The sequence below is a fragment of the Arachis hypogaea genome, chromosome 12 (assembly GCF_003086295.3).
Source record: "Arachis hypogaea cultivar Tifrunner chromosome 12, arahy.Tifrunner.gnm2.J5K5, whole genome shotgun sequence".
NCBI lineage: Eukaryota > Viridiplantae > Streptophyta > Magnoliopsida > Fabales > Fabaceae > Arachis > Arachis hypogaea.
In genome coordinates this window covers 50308542-50331698 of record NC_092047.1, presented here as the reverse complement: position 1 = coordinate 50331698, position 23157 = coordinate 50308542, and positions in this window count along the sequence as shown.

The window sequence follows — 23157 nt, the reverse complement described above, 5'->3', positions numbered from 1 at the left end:
CATACATCAAACCATGGAAATATAGAATTAATCAAGACAAAGATCACAATTTTAGAGAGAAAAATACACACTAAAAATAAAATATTGGTTGATAAAATGCAACCAATTAAATAGGCTCAAAAATCTCATAGATTTTGTGTGTTCGAGCTCTAAACCATGTTCCAGTATAATATCTCTTCAAACAAGTGTAACATTAAATTTTATTCAAATTAGTGAAATGCTCTAAAAATTTTCTTGAAAAAGAAAATATTACTTTACCCAAGTAGTAACTAAATGCATAAAATCAAATAAACATCTAATTAAATATGCAAATGCAACAATTAACAAAGAAAATAAAATATTGGTGTTGAGACAGGAAAGTACTAACCCATGTAGATCGGTATCGACCTCCCCACACTTAAAGATTGCACCGTCCTCGGTGCATGCTGAGATGTGCAGGTGGACGGGTTGTTCCAACTGATGCTTTTCTTTAAGGATTGTGCAGATGGACCTGTTTGTCTCCCTTTTAGAAGTTTCTCCTTTTTTTTTTGCCGTCTTTGGTGGCCAGCCTGAAAGAAGAGGAAAAGAAGAACAGTAACCCAGAAATAAAGATAAGAAACAATTAAAACATGGGTTGGTTAATGCCAAATAATGAGGGTCTCAATTACATGGTAGCTACAGCATGCAAGTGAGAAAACAATAAAAGCCATGACATGCCAATGGTGCAAAATTTGCAACAAGGGGGAAAAGAGTGGGGGAGGAGAGATAATATAAATTCATGTCAATGCAAAAGTAATACAAATATAAAATATTGGCATTGATTTAAATAATATTACTCACTCAGAATTAAACAACTCACTAAGCATCAAGAAAATACCAGAAAAGATGTAACAGTTGAATAAGAATATTTGAACACCAATAATAATTTTAGAAAAATAAAAATATGCAATGAATGAAAGTATGCAAATAAATTAAATAAAATAGAATGGGAGTGAGGGAAAATAAGAAAGGAAGAAGAAAAAAATAAGAAAAGATAAGAGAATAAGGATTCGGAGAAGAAAAGATAAGAAAATTGGCACTAAGCTGGATAGGTTGTGCGATGCTGGCGACGCGGTCGCATGGGTGACGCGATCGCGTGGTGTGCAAATAAGGTTAGGCGATGCGGACGCGTGGGGCACGCGATCGCGTGACTCGATTTGTGCTGGTGGCACGAGTGCAGCCTCGCGGTCGCACAACTCTTTGTTCAAAACTTAGTATTGCCAAAATCCAGGGTGATGCGGTCGCGTGGTTGACGCAATCGCGTGAGTGGCCATCATGGGGATATGACGCGGACGCGTGGGGCACGCGTTCGCGTGGTGATGCTTGGGCTTCCAGCACGATTCTAGCCCAACTCCAGCTCGACTTTCGGCCATGCACCCGGTTGACGTTGATTATCAGGTCACGCGGCTGCGTGGGTGACGCGGTCGCGTGGGAGGCCATTATTCCCAGGTGACGCGGTCGCGTCAGCGACGCGATCGCGTGGGGTGATTTGTGCCATTGGCGCACCTCCAGCGCTGTTCTTGCGAAACTCTCTGTTCATATTAATATTGTCTCCCATCTCCTTGCGACGCGGACGCGTCGCTGATGCGGTCGCGTCGCGTGCTCGCTTTTTTTTTTTAAAAAAATCTGAAAAATGAAGAATGCAGTGTTAATATGAATGTGATGCAAAACTCCAAGTTCAATAAAATAAAATAAAACTCGAAAACATATAAAACTAAATAAAAATGAAAAATGAACGATCATACCATGGTGGGTTGTCTCCCACCTAGCACTTTTATTTAAAGTCCTTAAGTTGGACATTCGGTGAGCTCCCTGTTATGGTGGCTTATGCTTGTATTCATCCAGGAATCTCCACCAATGTTTGTATCTCCAGTAACCTCCGGGGTCCCAAACTAAGCATGTAAAGCCCTTAAGAAGCTTCAAACAGATTCTTAGGCTCCCGGGGTAACAAGTGTCAGAGCAGATTCCAGGATCCCAAATCTTGCTTTTACACCCGTCTTTGTGTTGATCATTATGATTCCATCCGGGTAGCAAGCAATCTAAATTCTCACTAAAGCGGCCAAACAACTTCCTAGACCCATTCAGTTGAGCTCTACACCAACCTTTGTGTTTAAACTTAAAGCTTCCAACCATAACGAACCTTGTAGGACAATTCTTACCACTGGCCATCTTCCTCTTACTCTTAATGTTACAAAGAGCTCTAAGTTGACCATCCATCTCCAGTAGCCCATATTCAAGTGGAATTAGAAAGCTAAGGGATATGAATTTTACCCACTTGAATGTTGTGAAGGATGATGGCAACTTAGGGGGAGGTATTTTTAATGAAATTGCAAGCTCCACTCCCTTGTGCTCTTCTCTGATAATTACCACCTCTTTGCAAGCTTCTTCAATTTCAACCTCTTCCTCTTGGTAGCTTTCTTCCAATTCAATCTCCTCTTCATTGCTTTCCAAGGGCATGGGAGGTTGTGCTTCTTCTTCTTGAATCTCTATCTCTTGATCAACCTCTTCCAAGTCTTCAACTGCGAAATGCCTTGGAGGTTGTACACCCTCCTCAGCATCAATTTCAAACGTCTTAGAAGGGGGTTCTATGACTGGACTTTCCCAAGGAGGTTCTGCATCTCCTAAGTCTTCAACCAACTCTTCTTCTTGAACAATGACAGCTTCTTCTACTTGTTCTAGTATGAATTCATGCTCTGTCTTGTCCACTGGAGTCTCTAGTATCTCCTTCATGCTACGCTCTTCATGAAATTGTCCACATGGGGCTGTGGTTGGCCCTTGAATGTTTGAGCGTCTAGAAACCCATTGGATTACTGCTTGCTCCAATTGACGAATGGTTGCTTGAAATCGATCCACTGTTTCCTTGAAACGATCCTTTGTCTCTTGATGCACTCGGCTTTCATAAATAGGATCATAGTGCTCTTGGATTGATGGATATGGAGATGGTGAATATTGGAGTGGTGGTTCTTGTGAGTAATTGGGTTAGAAGTGGGGTGGTTCTATATAGGGTTCATATGGCTCATACGGTGGTTTGTATGGTGGTTGAGGGTTAGGGTCATATGGAGGTGAATGGCGAAAAGGGGCTTGTGAGTATGGTGGTCCAAAGTCATGTTGAGGAGAAGGTTCATAGGCATATGGTGGTGGTTGTTGATAGTCCATTGGAGGTGGTTGTTGCCATGAGGGTTGATCAAATCCTTGTGGCTCCTCCCATCTTTGATTGTTTCAACCTTGATGCCTGTTCTCATTGTAATTTCTTCTTCCTGCAACATTATTGTAACCAGACTCATAGCCAAAGGGGTGAGAGTTCATAGTAGCAAAAAAAAATTAAAAACAAGAATAAAAACAAATTAAAATTAAAAGGTTATTTAAATTTTGAATTTGAAAATTAAATTTTGAAATTTGAAATTTTTGAAATTTGAATTTTGAAATTTGAATTTTAAATTTTTGAAATTTGAATTTTGAAATTTGAGATTTGAAATCTTAAAAATTTTTAAAATTGAATTTTGAAAATTTTTAAATTTGAATTTTGAAATTTGATTTTTAAATTTTGAATTTTTTTTAATTTAATAAGGAAAGAGAAAAACAATAAAATGACACCAAACTTTAAAAATTTTTAGATCAAAACGAAGAAAACAACTAAGAACAACTTGAAGATCAAGATGAACACCAAAAATTTTTTTTGAAAAAAATGTTTAATAATTAAATAAAAACCAATAACCTCTTAATTTATGAAAAAAAAGTAAAAATAAAAACAAAAATAAAAAGAAATAAACAAGCAAAAATAAAATATTTACAATAACCAATAATAAGGCACACGTTTGCAATTCCCCGGCAACGGCGCCATTTTGATGAGATAACTTTTGCGTGGTCTAGAAAATTGCAGATAAATCCTCGTTGCATGTATAGTTTCTAAACCTTCAAAAGTCCTTTCATACAAACATTTTGGTTGTCACAAGTAACGAACTCCTTTTTAAAATTGATAACCGAGTATTCAAACATCGGGTCGTCTTCTCAAGGAATTGTAGGGAGGTATGTTCTTATTATTGGTTATGGAGATTGTAAATTGGGGTTTTGGATCAAGGTAAAAAGTTAGTTAAGTAACAAGTAAGATAAAATAATAATAATAAAATAAACTCTTGGCAAAGTATGAAGAACTGGAAATCCTATCCTAGTTATCCTTATCAACTGTGATGAGAATTGGATTCTTCCCCCACCTTATTAACCTCTAACTATGAAGGTAAGTTAAGTTGACAAATTAATTCGAATCCTCAAGTCCCAGTCTTTCCTTGGAAAAAGTTAGAGTTATTGGATCTCGAAGTAATTCTTGAAGAATTCCAATTTTCAATAAACAATGAGTTTGATAACTCAAGAGTTACCAATGACTCAACCAAAGCCAAAAGAGAAAAATCCAAATTATTTATATAATAAAAAGGAGAAATCATAAGTCTGAAATACCTCAAAATATATTAAATAGAAAATCGATCTAAACATAGAGAGTCATAAACAAAATTGAGAAAAAAAATAAAAGAACATTGAACCTGGGATTGAGAGTCACTCCTAAAACTAAGAAAAATCCTAAATCTTAATCCTAAGAGAGAGGAGAGAACCTCTCTCTCTAAAAACTACATCTACTCCTAAAATTGTGAATATGAGAGCCTCCTCATGAATGGATATATTTCCCCACTTTATAGCCTCTAATGTGTGTTTTCTGGGCCGCAAACTGGGTCAAAAACAGTCCAGAATTCGCTGGTTTCGAATTTTGCCACGCTGGATTTCTGTCACTGCGACGCGGCCGCGTGGATCACGCGATCGCGTTGCCTAGAATCAGAGGAACTATACCATATTATATATCAAATCAAAGCCCCGGACGTTAGCTTTCCAACGCAACTAGAACCGCGTCGTTTGGACCTCTGTAGCTAAAGTTATAGCTGTTTGAGTGCGAAGAGGTCAGGCTGGACAGCTTAGCAATTTCTCCAACTTCTTGTATTCCTTCCACTTTTGCATGTTTCCTTTCCATCCTCCAAGCCATTCTTGCCCTATAATCTCTGAAAACACTTAACACACATATCAAGGCATCTAACGGTAATAAGAGAGGATTAATAATAAGCAAATATAAGATCAAAGAAGCATATTTTCAATCAAAGCACATAATTAGGAAGGCAAATGTAAAACCATGCAAATAGTATGAATAAGTGGGTAAAGAGTAGATAAAAACCACTCAATTGAGTACAAGATAAACCATAAAATAATGGTTTATCAGCCAGCTTCACAACATATGGGGCGTGGCACGCCAGAAGTGGGCATGGCACGCCTGGCTACCTGACAGACTGACCTATCCACCTTCAAATGGGCATAACTTGAGCTACAGAGGTCCAAATGAGTTGATTCTAAATGCGTTGGAAAGCTAACATCCAGGGCTTTTCAAAAATATATAATACTTTATAGTGGACATTCATTTTGAAGGCCAACCAACTCCATACTTTCAACGTTGCAAAGTGGGTCATACTCCAAAGGGCAAAATCAAGTGGGAGTGGCACTTGAAACCACATGCCAACTTCTTCCTGCACCCTCCAACCTTCAATCAAGCCCACTCCAACTCTCATTCAAGACACACTCATCAATTAATCAAGGCCACAAGAAGCATCTAGAATAATTTATTTTTATTTCATTGTAATTTGCTTTTAATTTCATTTAAGTTTGTAATTAGGAGAGCCTATATAAAGGCCTTAGTTTCATAGAATGAGTCATGGCTGGATTGGGGGAAGTCTTCGGACCCTTTCTATTCACCATCAATTTCTTCTCTTTTCTTACTTACTTTGTAAATAATTTAGTTATGAATTACTAACTCTTTCCATTGGGAAAGAGAGCTCTATTATTTTTCAATGGATTGATTGTTTTTATTCTTCTTCTTCTCTTCATCTCTCTTTGATTTACTAGAAAGATTTTCGTTCTTCATGATAGCATTCAATTATCTTAGAAAAGAGATTGAATGTAATTGGGTTTTATGGGAACCTTGGAAGAGGAAACATAGAACCATGCTTGAAATTCTTTCTTACACTTGAATAGGATTTAGGTTTTGGTGTTTGGATATGGTGACATATAATCCTCCCTCTACTTGAACCTAGGAAAGTGTGTGGTATAATCAGGGAACAAGCTTCATCTCTTCTTATGAGCAATTAGACCAAGGAATTGGCTATTGATCAAGATTTGAGAGATTGAGTCACCAAGGGATTGGGGCTCAATCAATCATGATTGCCAAGAGGTCAATGAGTTGCATGATTGAAAATGAGATGAAATCAATTAATCCGAAGAATGTAATATCTCTTGATCCTAATGTTTATTTTATCTTTCTTTCTTTTATTTACTTTATAGTTATTTACTTTTCTACACTTTACATTTCCAGCACTTTACTTTCTTGTACTTTACTTTCTTTGCTATTTACTTTCTTGCACTTTATTACTTTCCTTTACTTTCATGTCATTTACATTTCCTTGTTGCTTATCACTTCAAAATTGAATCGACTAACTAGGATAATTAATTAACTATAGTTTGCCTTAATCCGTTAATCTCTGTGGGATTCGACCCCACTCCTAGTAGGTTATTACTTGACGATATTTGGTGCGCTTGCCAAAGAACGGATTCATCACTCATTTTATAATGGGGTGTGAATTCCAGTCATCAAGTTTTATGGCACCGTTGCCAGGGATTGGCTTAAATTTGACAGTGATTAAATCAATTGGAGAGCTAGATTAAGCAATTTAAATTCCTTGTTATTTTATCTTGTTTAGCATTTTTATTTTCTTTTATTTTGAGTTCTATCCCTTTCTTCTTTGATTGTTTTATCATTCGCATTTTCACTCTTCTAACTGTTTGATTAATTGCACCACTCACACTAACATTCACTCTAACAAGAGTAACTTCCTTATTCCATTTTTTTCTTTCTTTCTTCTCTTGTTTTGCCTTGCTGGTTGTATGACAGGTAGAAGAAGCGGGGCTTCAACTTCCTTTGATTCTGAACCTGAGAGGACCTTCCTTAGATTAAAGGAGGAAGCAAGAGAGAAAAGAGTTATTGGTGCTGAGGAAGAGGAGGAGTATTTTGAAACAAACATGGAAGAGAACATGGAGAACCATCATGAAAAAGAAGCTCACAACCATGCCAGAGAAGGTCCAGTAAATCATGATGGGCAAGAGAGGAGAGTCTTAGGCTCCTACATCAACCCAAATCTAGGAAATTGTGGCAGCAGCATCTTAAAGCCAACAATTCATGCCAACAATTTTGAGCTGAAACCTCAGCTCATCACACTCGTTCAGAACAATTTCTCATATGGAGGAAGTGCCCAAGAAGACCCTAACTAACATCTCAGCACATTCTTGAGGATATGTGATACTATAAAGTCCAACGAGATACACCCCGACATCTATAAACTACTCTTGTAAAGTCCAACGAGGTACACCCCCGACATTCTTGGAATCATTCCCCAAGGATAGCCTAACTACATGGGAGGAGGTCGTGAACAGATTCCTTGCAAGATTTTACCCTCCATAAAGAATCATTAGGCTGAGAGCTGAGGTACAAACTTTCAGACAACAAGATAAAGAAACACTCTATGAGGCCTGGGAGAGATTCAAAGATCTGACAAGAAGATGCCCACCAGAAATGTTCAATGAATGGATACAACTACACATCTTTTATGAGGGACTATCCTATGAAGTAAAGAAGGCTATGTGGATCATTCTTCAGGAGGCTCACTCAACAAGAAGAAAACCATTGAAGAGGCCATAGATGTCATTGAAACTGTAGCTGAAATGAGTATTTCTATGCTTCAGAAAGGACTCAGAAAAAGGGAGTGCTAGAGCTCAACACTGTAGATGCTTTGTTAGCTCATAACAAAGCAATTGCAGCTCAAATAGCAGCTCTAACAAAAAGGATAGAGGCTAACCAAGCCTAGGTTATTCAGGACCAAACGCCCCAACAAGAAGGGAATAGACCAGGATCTGAAGGTGACTGGGAACAAGCAAATTATGTGAACAATTCATCCAGACCACCATATGACCCACACTCTAAGACATACAACCCAGGTTGGAAGAATCACCAAAACTTTGGGTGGGTGATGAGCGGATAATTTATACGCTTTTTGGCATTGTTTTTAGTATGTTTTTAGTAGGATCTAGTTACTTTTAGGGATATTTTTATTAGTTTTTATGTTAAATTCAAATTTCTGGACTTTACTATGAGTTTGTATATTTTTCTGTGATTTCAGGTATTTTCTGGCTGAAATTGAGGGACTTGAGCAAAAATCAGATTCAGAGGTTGAAGAAGGACTGCTGATGCTGTTGGATTCTGACCTCCCTGCACTCAAAATGAATTTTCTGGAGCTACAGAACTCAAAATGGCGCGCTTCTAATTGAGTTGGAAAGTAGACATCCAGGGCTTTCTAGCAATATATAATAGTCATTACTTTGGCTGAGTTTAGACGACGCAAATAGGCGTTGAACGCCAGTTTTACGCTGCAGTCTGGAGTTAAACGCCAGAAACACGTCACGAACCAGAGTTGAATGCCAAAAACACGTTACAACTTGGCGTTCAACTCCAGAAGAAGCCTCTGCACGTGTAAACTTCAAGCTCAGCCCAAGCACACACCAAGTGGGCCCCGGAAGTGGATTTATGCATCAATTACTTACTTCTGTAAACCCTAGTAACTAGTTTAGTATAAATAGGTCTTTTTACTATTGTATTTACATCTTCGGATCATCTTTGATCATTTTTATGCTATCTTATACTTTCATGGGGGCTGGCCATTCGGGCATATGCCTGGACCATTATCACTTATGTATTTTCAAACGGTAGAGTTTCTGCACTCCATAGATTAAGGTGTGGAGCTCTGCTGTTCCTCATGATTTAATGCAAAGTACTACTATTTTCTATTCAATTCAACTTATTCCGCTTCTAAGATATCCATTCGCACCCAAGAACATGATGAATGTGATGATTATGTGACGCTCATCATCATTCTCACTTATGAACGTGTGCCTAACAAACACTTTCGTTCTACATGCAACCAAGCTAGAATGAGTATCTCTTAGATATCTAATACAGGGGACCGAGTCCGAGTTATTAGTATCTTCGTGGTATAAGTTAGAACCCATGGATGGCCATTCCTGAGAACCGAAAAGTCTAAACCTTGTCTGTGGTATTCCGAGAAGGATCTGGGAAGGAATGGCTGTGACGAACTTCAAACTCGCGAGTGCTGGGCGTAGTGCCAGACACAAAAGGATAGTAAATCCTATTCCAGTATGATCGAGAACCTCCAGATGATTAGCCATGCCGTGACAGAGCATTTAGACCATTTTCACAAAGAGGATGGGATGTAGCCATTGACAACGGTGATGCCCTTATAAAAAGCTTGCCATAGAAAGGAGTAAGACTGATTGGATGAAGACAGCGGGAAAGCAGAGATTCAGAGGAACGAAATCATCTCTATACGCTTATCTGAAATTCTCACCAATGAATTACATAAGTATTTATATCTTTATTTTCTGTTTATTTATTATTATTATTCAAAAACTCTATAACCATTTGATATCCGCCTGACTGAGATTAACAAGATGACCATAGCTTGCTTCATACCAACAATCTCCGTGGGATCGACCCTTACTCATGTAAGGTTTTATTACTTGGACGACCCAGTGCACTTGCTGGTTAGTTGTGCGAAGTTGTGAAGTTATGTTTGGACCATGGTATTGTGCACCAGTTATTGGCGCCATTGCCAGGGAGAGAACGAACAACAAATTTTGCAACCTCAGAGTAACAATTTCGCATACCAGTGGGGAAATCAACAAAACCACAACCAAGACCACAACAAGCCTTATTCATCAAATCAGCATTTCAACCACAACCCCAACCATCAAACAGGGAACCATAGACCCTACCATAACTCACAAAACACATCATACCATAGTAACCAGCCCACACACAACAACCTCAACCAAGATGTACCATCCTCAACTATGCAACGATGTGAAATCAAGAGCAACTTTGAGAAGATAGAAGCTGCAATAGCACAACTATCCTCACAAATTACAGGATCAGTCTCCACTCTCATGGACAGACAAGCACAAACTGACAGAAGGATAGATGTTAATCAAGAGGAATACAAGTCAAATATGAAAAATCAAGGCGCAGCAATCTCAAAGTTGAAAGCACAAGTGGGGATTTTATCCAAGGAAATCCCACTTCCCACACACACATTTCCTAGTGATACTATGGCCAACCCAAGGGGGGAATGCAAAGCCATTACTCTAAGAAGTGGAAAGGTTGTAGAAGAAGGAACCCCAAGTAAAGACAAACATGAAGAATTTACAGCAAAGCATGGGAACAAAGATGAAGAAGAAATCCCTGCTCCACCTCTACCAAAACCAGTCTTGAAGCCTTATGTGCCAAAGGCACCATACCCACAAAGACTGGAAAAAGATGGGAAGGATGGCCAGTTTTCTAAGTTCCTAGAGATCTTCAAGAGGCTCCAAATAAACATACTATTTGCTGAGGCATTAGAACAAATGCCACTCTATGCTAAATTTTTGAAGGAGCTTATAACCAAAAAGAGGAACTGGGAAGCAAAAGAAACCATAATATTGACTGAAGAATGCAGCGCCATCATACAGAAGAAGCTGCCTCAAAAGCTGAAGGACCCAGGGAGTTTCCAAATTCCCTGCATCATAGGAGACATCACCATTGAGAAGGCTTTGTGTGATTTGGGAGCTAGCATAAATCTTATGTCTATGACCATGATGAGAAGGATGAAGATTGAGGAGGCCAAGCCAACAAGAATGGCACTCCAATTGGCTGACAGAACATTTAAGTTTCCACATGGAGTGGTGGAAGACCTGCTAGTGAAAGTAGGAGAGTTCATCTTTCTTGCTGATTTTGTTGTGCTGGACATGGAAGAAGAGGTCAACACCTCAATTATCATAGGAAGACCATTCCTAGCTATTGCTGGAGCCATCATCGATGTGCAAAAAGGGGAACTAGTCTTGAGGTTGCATGAAGAGAAAATGGTCTTCAATGTCTTCAAAGCAATGAGTTACCCCAAGGAATCCATAGGAGAATGCATGCTGGTAGACACCATGGAATAAATAGTTCAAGAAGTCTTGGAAGAAGAACAAAGTCGAGACACCATTGAGATAGAACAAGCACCAGATGGAGAATCACCACAAGCAACCATGAGAAACTCAATCATGCCAACCATTACAAGCAACAAAGATGCAGAGCCACCAAAACTGGAACTAAAAGCACTACCACCAAGCTTGAAGTATGCATATCTGGATGCTGACAACACCCAACCAGTGATCATAAATTCAAGTCTGAGTAAGGAACAAGAAGAAGAGCTCATCCAAGTGCTGAGACAACACAAGGATGCCATAGGCTAGACACTTGCAGATTTAAAAGGGATTAGTCTTTCAATGTGTATGCATAAGATCTTGCTTGAAGAAGATGCCAAACCTTCAAGACAACAACAAAGGAGGCTGAACCCAACTATGAATGAAGTGGTTCAGAAAGAAGTATTGAAACTATGGCAAGCAGGGGTGATATACCCTATCTCAGACAGCCCTTGGGTAAGCCCGGTGTAAGTAGTCCCGAAGAAGGGAGGGATCAATGTTGTGGCAAATGAGAAGAATGAATTGATACCCACAAGGACAGTGACCGGATGGCGTATGTGCATTGACTACCGGAAACTTAACGAAGCCACCCGGAAGGACCACTTTCCCTTACCTTTCATGGACCAGATGCTTGAAAGATTGGCAGGACATGAGTACTATTGCTTCCTAGATGGGTATTCGGGCTACAACCAAATTATTGTAGACCCCAAGGACCAGGAGAAAACTTCATTTACTTGTCCATATGGTGTTTTTGCCTATAGGAGAATGCCCTTTGGATGTGCAATGCACCTGCAACATTCCAAAGGTGCATGTTCTCCATTTTTTCTGACATGATTGAGAAGTTCATAGAAGTATTCATGGATGACTTCTCTAAATTTGGGGACTCATATTCTGATTTCCTATACCATCTTGCTCTTGTGCTAAAAAGGTGTCAAGAAACCAACCTAGTTTTAAACTGGCAGAAGTGCCATTTTATGGTGACTGAAGGGGTGGTTCTTGGTCACAAGATTTCAAAAGATGGTACAGAAGTGGACAAAGCAAAAGTTGAAGTAATTGAAAAATTACCTCCACCTTGCAATGTCAAAGCAATCAGAAGCTTTTTGGGACACATTGGGTTCTATAGGAGGTTTATCAAAGATTTTTCAAAAATTGCAAAACCCCTTAGTAACCTACTTGTCTTAAATACTCCCTTTGTTTTTGATAGAGAGTGCATGATAGCCTTTGATGAACTTAAGAAGAAACTCTCCTCTGTACCTATTATAGCACCACCAAGCTGGGATCTTCCCTTTGAACTAATGTGTGATGCATCTGATTTTCCTGTTGGTGCTATTCTAGGACAGAGAAAAGACAAGCTAGTACATGTTGTTTACTATGCTAGCAAGGTTCTCAATGAGAATCAAAGGAACTACACCACCAGGAGAAAGAACTTTTAGCCATAGTTTTTGCTTTTGACAAGTTTAGATCATATCTTATTGGCTCAAAAGTAATTGTGTTCACTGATCATGCAGCACTCAAATACTTGCTTACCAAACAAGAATCTAAACCCAGACTAATAAGGTGGATCTTGTTGCTCCAAGAAATTGATATTGAGATTAAAGATAGGAGCGGAGCAGAGAACAAGGTAGCTGACCACCTCTCAAGGATCCCATAAGAAGAAAAGACGCAACAAGTAGCAGTCAATAAAAGCTTTCCTGATGAACAATTGATGATGATTCGAGTAGCTCCTTGGTTTGCAGACATAGCCAACTTCAAGGCTATTGGGGAGCTACCAACTAACATCAATAAGCACATGAGGAGGAAGCTAATCAAGGATGTCAAATACTACATTTGGGATGATCATTATTTATTCAAAAAGTGTTCTGATAGAATCCTAAGAAGGTGTATACCCCATGAGGAAGGGCAGGAAGTATTATGGCAGTGCCATGGATCTGCATATGGAGGTCACTTTAGTGGAGAAATAACAGCAGCAAAAGTGCTTCAATTTGGATTTTACTGGCCAATGATGTTTAAAGATGCCAAGGAAATGGTGTCAAGATGTGACGAATGCCAAAGAGCTGGTAATCAAACCAAGAGAAATGAGATGCCGCAGCAATTCATACTAGAGTTGGAGTTGTTTGATGTATGGGGGATTGATTTCATGGGACCCTTCCCAACCTCCTACTCAAATAGCTACATATTGGTGGCTGTTAATTATGTCTCAAGATGGGTAGAAGCCATAGCCACTGCAACAAATGATAACAAGGTGGTGATAAGCTTCTTGAGAAGGAACATTTTTAGTAGATTTGGAGTCCCTAGAGCTCTCATTAGTGATGGAAGGACACACTTCTGCAACAAACAACGCGAGGCACTCCTTATCAGATATGGAGTGAAGCACAAAGTGGCAACCCCATACAACACACAGACCAACGGGTAAGCTGAAATTTCCAACAGAGAGCTAAAAAGAATCCTTGAAAAGACTATTGGAAGCTCAAGAAAGGATTGGCCTAAGAAGCTGGATGATGCACTATGGGCCTACAGGACAGCCTATAAGACTCTCATTGGGATGTCTCCATACCAACTAGTATATGGCAAGGCTTGTCACTTGCCAGTTGAACTTGAACATAGAGCATTTTGGGCTCTAAAGATGTTAAACTATGATGAGCAAGCTGCTGGAGAAAAGAGATTAATGCAACTCAATGAGCTGGAGGAGTTTAGGAATCAAGCATATGAGAATGCAAAAATCTACAAAGAGAACACAAAAAGGTGGCATGACCAAAAGATAGCAAGAAGGAAGTTCACTGAAGGACAGAAAGTGTTACTCTACAACTCAAGACTCAAGTTTTTCCTTGGAAAACTAAAGTCTAGATGGTCAGGACCTTTCACCATACTCAAGGTGTTTCCCTATGGTCATGTGGAGCTCATGGAGGACAAGACTCAGAGAACTTTTACTGTCAATGGCCATAGACTCAAACACTACTTGGGAAGCTCCTTAGAGAAGCAGGGAGAGAGCTACAAGCTCAGCTGAAAATGAAGAAATGTCAAGCTAATGACAACAAAGAAGCGCTAGTTGGGAGGCACCCCAACACTTTATCCTTTTTGATTTAGTTGCTTTTCTTAGAAGTAGTTTAAAAATTTTGTTGCATTAGGTAGTTTACATTTCAGTCTCTCCTTTATCTTACATTGCCATATTATGTAGTTTACAATTACAGATTCGAATGTTGATTTTATCTTTGGTAGCTAGATTTTCTTTACATTTTTTCTATTCTGGAATTACAACTTGATGAAAGCATTGATCATAATAAGTGAATGGGCTGAAGACTAGCTAAAATGATAAGTTTGGTGTGGCCTCTCACCCACTTAATCTAGGCTTACAGATGTAACGACCCAATTTCTGGTACGTCATGATCATACTAGAAACTGAGCGCTACCAACTTGTCTACCTAATTATTATCTATTATTTATTATATGAGCCTTATTCGTTGTTAAAAGCGTAGTTATTTTACGAGGTACTTTTTTTTAGAAAAACATTTGGATTAACAAACAGTATCATTGATAATCAATTCACAACTGATAATATATAAAACAATTATAAACAACCACACGTAAATACATCACAAGCAGTTGACAATATTCGGTGATCCAGCCTTTATTAGAGTATAGACTTTTAGTTAGAACACCCCTAGACATAGCTAGATAATAACTATATACATATATATACATACAACATCCCAGGTCCTGACCTGTTCAAGAAGTCCCTAAGCTGGCGCCCAGGCTAGCCTAGACTCTATACTCACCTAGTCCCTCTAAACTACTAAAGCGAGGGAAAGTATGTTCTAAGTCTTCAAAACTCAAGTCAGGTGGAACGTCATCAAAAGGTGAATCATCATCTTCTACTCCTCTGCACGATTAGACATTGCCATATGACATCACTCTAGTACCTCATCAAGTAGCCACATAACAGCAACATCGTACGGAGGACTTAGGTTAAAGTTTGTAGATAAGCAGGGTGCAGACGTTGGCTGGCCTCACAGTATATACATATAAACAGGTAACGAAGTTCACTCTAGACTCAGAAGACTACCTAGAGCGGAATCCTCTTTGCAGAACAGTCATCAGCAAACTACGGAAGGGTACTCATGCTTTCATCTGAAGGGGGAAGGGAGAGAGAAGGGGTAAGAACTGGGGAGTTCTTAGTAGGGCCGGGGTTATTAGTTACGTTCATTAATTCCGTGTTGTTTAGCAGATAAATAGCAGAATACCGAGAAGCAGTAGACAGAAAAAACAGATAAATAGAGAAAATAGAGAAAACAAAAAGCAAAACACAAACAAAAGAATACAAGAAAACAAAACACAGACACAGAGAATATAATGAAAACAAAGAAGGCATACATTTAAACAACAATCATAACAGAGGAAATGCGCAACCAAATATGATGCATGTCTAGCCCTAGTGCAGGTAATGAGCTCATCTGTCGGTTACATACCCGCTCCCGACGTTACCCAGCAACCTCTGTCTGGATAAGGCTTTCCTGTTAGCAATATCCACTATAAGCAACCTTTGTCTTGCAGGGTATCCACTGCAAGCAACCTTTGTCTTGCAGGGCGGCACTTATTAGCCGATATACGCCCAACAGACTCACTGTAAGCAACCTCTATCTTACAGGAGCAACAACATACTCACTGTAAGCAACCTCTGTCTTACAGGAGCAACAACACACTCACTGTAAGCAACCTCTGTCTTACAGGAGCACACTCAACTCGATACCTCTGTAAGCAACCTCTGTCTTACAGCAAAGCGTTATAGCAATGTATCCCAGAAAAGCGTTCTCAGTGGTCGTACCACCATCTATCTGACTGCCTCTCTGCAGCAGATTCTTACATAATAATTCTCATTATCATCATTCATTAACATTCTCATTATTCATCATCACTTTCACATTCTTATGCAGTACTTCTTTCTTTCTCTGTTCAATCATGCTATACAAACTCTACAGCTTTTACTTTTACAACATCTTAACTCAAACCATTTCTCTTTATCACATTACTCTTTTCTCTTTGTCTTTTTACTTTGCTCTGATTACTCTTTTCTCTATATCCCTTTATTCTTCTCTGGTTACTCTGTTTTCTGTGTTCCTTTACTCTGCTTTGATTTCTCTGCTTAACATATGTATTTAAAGCTTATGTAAATTTCGGTATGAATAGTTAGTCTGTTCCAAGTATAGGTTCATTAAGTCTATACTGAAACAGTTTAACTTTTCATATTATACCTAACCCTAGTCAGAACTCAAGAACTAACTATGTTGTCCTAGTTCGTTCACTAATCTCTGTCTATTTTTCTGTCATTAAAACTTTACAGACTTTTTCTTCGATTTTTATCTTTTTTTCAACTTTTTATCTTTTATTTATCTTTGCCTCACTAATATGTTTTTACCACTCCCTAAGTGTTTTATGAAAGTAATTATGAGATTCTGTGCTTAAAGTTGTCTTTCTAAAACTTTTACAAAAAACTGCCTTTTCTGCATTATTTTATTATTTTTATTAAAATATTATTTTTAATTAAATATTATTATTTAATATTTTATTATTTTTTATTATTTTATCATTAAATTTTTGAAAATTAACTTACTTTTACTTTTAACCTTTAAATTCACTTTTTACCACCTGTAACTTTTAATATTTCTACTTTTACCACCCTAACTTTCAGAAATTACCAAATAACCCCCAAACACCAAATTAATTACTTCCTTGCCCTTTTATGAATCAAAAAGGTGTTCTTCATTGTTCTTCACCACACTCAAAGTGTTCTTCATGTTCTTCATAAATTCTTCAGATTTCTTCTCTGTTTTTACCCGTTTTTCAGTCTTTTCAGCAACCGATTTTTACTATAATTCATAATAAATTAGCAGCCACTAAAACCCCATCTTTTCTACATGATTTCAACACAAATTAAACCTCAATTTAAGCTTAGGGTTTCGTTTTTCCAGCTGCCCAAGAACATGAACTTTAAAGCTTGAATTTCATCAAATTTCATCAAAATTTCACCAAATTTTTACCAAGAATCAATCATATATGCAACCAATTTTTAGCACAGCCAATTTATACAACATTTACACAACTCAAACACAAATAATCAACATTAATTTCGTGACACCCAACCTGGTTTTGCTGCTCCTAATTCAATTAAACTTTCAGGTGGTCCTTAAGCACTTTTTCCTCCTAAATCACATCAAGAAAACACATATTTAACCATGTTTCCTTGAAACCGAATCAAAAGAGAGATGGTGCAGCCAAATCACCTTGATTCCAGCCTTGATAAGTCATATGATCATGTAGAGAAAGAAGAGAGGATCATTTTGGTCGGATTGGAATTTTGATTTGAGTTTTAGTTCAGCAGAAATCAAGCTTTGAAGATTTGGAACTAAGAACTTTTCTCTCTTTTTCTCTCTACCTATTTTCGGCCACAAAGTGAAAATGAGCCAGCCTTGAGGGTTTTGGGGGTGTAGGGTGAGTTGTGATTGGTTGGCTTGGAGGTGGATTAAAATAATATTAAAATATCTCAGGTGTATAACTACTAAAACTAGATGTATCGGAACACTTGCAAAAACATCTCTAAAAATTATTTTCTGAGCTACTAGCATAAATGAAACTAGTAACATATTTATTATGAGAATAAAACATGAATAATGAGGCCTTAGCATTGCTAAAGTCATCAAAGAGTGCTGGTGCTAAGTTGCACCAGTAAATTGTGAACCCGGTTAAACCGATTTTCTGTTTTTAACTAAAACTGATCAGGTAACCTTATAATATCATTCAAGAAGCTTCTAATACTAATATAATGATAATATCATCCTATTATCTCTCTTCTCTCATAAATCGGGTCCGGTTTGTCAAACTGAGACTATTTACGAAAAACCGAATCAAAACTCCTAACCGATACGGTTCAAAAACTAGGTTCTTTATGACTGCATTATTGAGCTTGCCTCATAAAAGGTTCTATCTTAAAGATGACATAATGACAATGAGGATTGAGATACTTGATGATATATCAGAGGTTCTCCCCTTACTGATCTTCCGGAGGATTTCGTGCCTTCGGAAAAGATCTCGCATACTCGAAAATCAGGGTTGTTACAACAAACAATTTATATCTTAATTTGAAGAGTAAGCCCAAGGATTAAGTTTAGTGTGGCCACCACCAAGAATCATCTAGCAGCCCAAGTCACCCAATTTGAAAGCACTTAATGCTTTGGGTAAAAACATGAATGTGGTTTAATGAGTTTAAAGGAATTGGAATCAAAATGAAATAAAAAGAATGATGTTACTCCACTCCTATGAACACATTAAATACACAATGATAAAACCAATTTATTGAGATGCCAAAGAATTAAGTTTGGTGTCCCAAGGGACACCCATCAGTTGCAATCCAATTCACTTTTGATGAGAAGAAATGTGAAAGGGTTCTTTTGTCATTACTAATGGGTTCAGTTTTATTTCAGGAGAGAAGATGGGGCCCACAAGGTAAACAACTCATAAAACAAGGAAGTCAAAGTGTACTTACACTTTGGAACTCAACACACACAGAAGACACAGTGAGAAAAGAGTTAGTGCCTCTTCCCATGCTAGGCGCCACTCCCCAAGTGGGAAAACATTTATATTTTTATTTCCCACCCTTCCCACCACAACATTCACCCATTATAAAAGCCTCACCTCACCATCTCCTATCCCACTTCAACAACCCCAATCACAATCGACGAACATACGATCCCTTCCTTTCTCTTTTCATCCTTTACCATCTCTTTCCCTACTTTCTTTCTTTCTTTTTTCTTGATTGGGACAATCAAGTCCTAAGTTTGGTGTTGGAGCAAAACCTTATTTTGCTTGTTCTTTCTTGCAACTCTATTTCACTTTCAAACACACTCTCTCAAACTCATGGCACCACCAAAAAGCTCAGCCTCGAAGAAAAGAAAAGTCAAGGAACCAACCTCTGGGTCCTCAAGCTCCTTCAATGACTATAAGTTCCTCTCCGCATTCAACCAAAACTAATTCTATGGTTGGGTGAGTGAGAGGGAGATCATTCCAAAAGTTGGGTTCCAATTAGGGAGGAACGAGCACATTGAAATCAACATTGAGATCAACAATAGAGGTTGGTCACTTCTATACAACCCACCAAGGAAAGTGGTAGAGAGCCTGGTGAGGAAATTCTATGCCAACGCAGTGCCTCAACCAGGGCAACACTATGGCTACATTAGCTATGTAAGGGGGAAGTCCATTGACTACAGTCCCTCTAGCATAGAAAGGATGCTCATGGTGAAGAGGACAAGCTCCACTCGGAGTTATGAAGAGAGAATGAAGCAGCAAGACCCTGGGTTGATGAGATCCTAAATGAGATTTGTGTGATGCATGTGCGTTGGATCAATGACAAGGATGGGGTACCTAATCAATTGAGGAGAAGAGATTTGAGCCCCCAAACTAAAGGGTGGCTAGAATTTGTGAGGAGGTCCCTAATCCCCACATCCAATACTTCAGAGGTGACCAAGGAGAGAGCTGTACTCATCTATAGCATCATGAAAGGAGAGAACATCAACGTGGGGGAGATGATTGCCAACCACATCAATAAAGTGCTGAAAAGCACCAGTGACAACACAAGGTTGGAATTCCCCAGCATTATACAGAGGCTATGTGATGAGGCTGGAGTTGAAAAGATTATTAATGAAGTGCTTGTGAAGCAAGACAAGTTCATAACTTCCAAAAAGATGGCCAAGGTGGTAGCTGTGCACCCACTCCACAGGGCCAGAGAACGAAGAGCTCAGGCCCATGAACAACAACAACAACAAGAAGAGGAAGAGGTAGAAGAGCAACCTCAATTCCTGGCACTTCAACCACCACCACAATATCAATATCAACAATTTCCAGAGGGATTCAACTGGGAGCAACTGTAAGGAGATGTACATCAAATGAATGGAGATCTACACCACTTGAGGGAAGATGTCAATCAATTCAAGGAAACTCAACAACAACAATGGAGCCAAGTCAACCAAAACATCCAACAACTCTAAGGGAATTGGGAGTATATGAGGAAGGAGTAGCAAAAATAGTTTGACTGGGGAGAGGTACGAAGTGCACTGGACAAAATAGTAGAGCAAGGCAAATGGCAACAGAGGAACCTGGCTAAATTCAGACATCTCTATGATGCCAGAACCATATTCAGAAGGCAATATGACATTAACACACAAGCGAAGCTGAATCACTTGTGTAATGCCGCGGCCGCTCTGAACCTAGGATACCCAACCTTCATGCAAGGAATGGAAGAACTAAGTGCAAGACAAGAAGAAATCCTAGCCAAACATAAGGAGGATGAAAGGAATTACATGAGGAGGCTAGGATTTCGGAAACCCAAGGAGATTAAAGCACAAGAAGGCTCCTCCAAACCAGATGAAGGTGGTTCTTCCCCCTCCAAGAAGAAGGACAAAGGGAAGGGGCCAATGAACTAAAGATGAAGCTGCTCAAGGTTGTTGAGTCCCATGGTTGACACTTTTCAATTTCTGATTTCTTGTTTAAGTTTTTGCTTTATTTACTTTTTGAATAAATAATCATGCTAGGATAGTTTATGTTTTGTGCATAGTTTTTAATTCCTGTTTGAAGTCTTTATGAGTTCTTCTTTTCAAGGAAGAAAATGCCATGTATTTCAAGTCTTCATTCCAACAAAAATAAAAGTAGAGTTTGTCTCCATAAGAGTCACTGTGAGTTGTGCAAGAACAATGAGAAAGACCATGGCCAAGAAGGATTATGAAACAAACTAAGATATAAGTGACCAAGTGTAAGACCGTGAATGAAAAAAAAAAAGAAAACGAGTCATGGAAAAGCAACTAGTCCTAGAAGGTATAACTAGGGGAAGGTTAAGGGGTGTTCCTTGAATATCCATAGAACCAAGAGGTAGTAGGCAATAAAGACCCAAGGCTCTGAGCATCAACTACTGAGATAGAAAAAGAAACATTAAAAAGCTCAAAAAAAAATCTTAGTAGATGCTTGTGGTGAAGATGTGTCAAGAAGAGACCTGGGCAAGTAAATTCTTAGGGGTGTCTCAACACCTAGTACCCTAAAACCAACTGGTTTGGGAGTGCTAATTGTAAGCTTAATTAAAGGGTTGTCTTGAGACAAAACACTTAGAGTCGTGGTCAAGAAAGCAAAACAACCTTTACTACCTCAAGGTGGCAATCAATAGAAAGGACCCCTAAAGCCTTGATGTTGGAATTTTTGCTAGTAAATAATTTTATAAAAATAGTCGCGTTGTTGATATAGTTTCTAAACGAACAGAAATCCCTTCGTGCAAACGTTTTGGTTGTCACAAGTAACAAACCCCTAAATAAATTGATAACCGAAGTATTTAAACCTCGGGTCGTCTTCTCAAGGAACTGCAGGGAAGTATGTTCTTATTATTGGTTATGAGTTTTGCAGATTGGGGTTTTAAAAATAAGGAACAAGTAATTAAATGACAAATAAAATAAATAAATAACTATAAAATAAACTCTGGGCAAGGTATGAGAAATTGGAAGTCCTATCCTACTTATCCTTATCAATGGTGATGAGAATTGAGTTTAATCCCACTTAGTTAACCTTTACTAAACAAAGGAAAGTCAAGTGGACTAATCAGTTTGATCCTCAGGTCCTACTCAATTCCTAAGGAAAGACTAGAGTTATTGGAATTTGATTTTATTAGCAAAAATAGCAATTATCAATCACGATGAGTTTGATAACTCAAGAGTTACCAATTACTTAACCAAAGCCAAAAGGGAAAAAATAAACTTACTCGAATAAAAAAGTCTTCAGATTGGAAGAAATAGTAACATAAATAAAAGAAAGCAATCATAAACTGAAATACTTCAAATAACATTAATTAAGAGAATCATATGTAACATGGAAGAATTCATAAATTAAATTAAGAAAATAATAAAAAGGAATATTGAACCTGATAAAGAGTTGGAATACTTAACTTGAAATAATAAGAAATCCTAATCCTAAAACCTAAAAGAGAGGAGAGAAGCTCTCTCTCTAAAAACTACTTCTAAACCATAAAAAGTGAATAATTGAAGACCTCCTCATGAATGGATGCATTCCCCCACTTTATAACCTCTAATCTGTGCTTTCTGGACTTGGATCTGGGCCAAAAAGGCTTCAAAAATCGCTGGGAATGTTTTCTGTAACTTCTGGTGCGTGGCGTCTGTCACGCGTCCGCGTGGGTCACGCGGTCGCGTCATCTGAAGTTTTTCTTGTCACGCGTTCGCTTCGGTCATGCGTCCACGTCATCTGGGTTCTGCTTAAGGCGCGCGTCCGCCTCAGTCATGCGTTCGCGTCGTTGCCTTTTCGTGCTGGGCATGCGACCGCATCGTCCATGCGTTTGCGTCGCTGCCAGTTTCTTCAAAAACTCCATTTTGTGCTTTTCTTCCATTTTCGTATGTTTCTTTTCCATCCTTTAACTCATTCCTGCCTTAAAGGATCTGAAACTTCTCAACACATAAATCACGGCATCGAATGGTAATAAAGGATAATTAAAATAAATAATTTCAAAGCATAGGAAACATGTATTTTACATATATCACATAATAAGGAAGGGAAAGTAAAACCATGCAATTTACATGAATAAGTGGGTGAAGGATTGAATAAATCTCTTGAATTGAGCACAGTATATGTCATAAAATATGGGTTTATCAACCTCCCCACACTTAAACAATAGCATGTCCTCATGCTAAGTCCAAGATAAAGATTAAGGTAAGGTTAAAGTGGTGGAATTTCATGCAATGCAATCTATCCTAAATGCAACTACCTAAATGGATCATACAATTCTAATTGTCATTTACTTGTATATAAAACTTACTTGTAGTTAAATTAATTCACATTCTCAAGGAATCATATATGCATAGCCAACCTTAGATAATGTTAAAGCGCTTTTACAAGTGAGATGGGTAAAATATTTTACAAACTTACAAGACAATTAACAATTTAAGTAGAGAT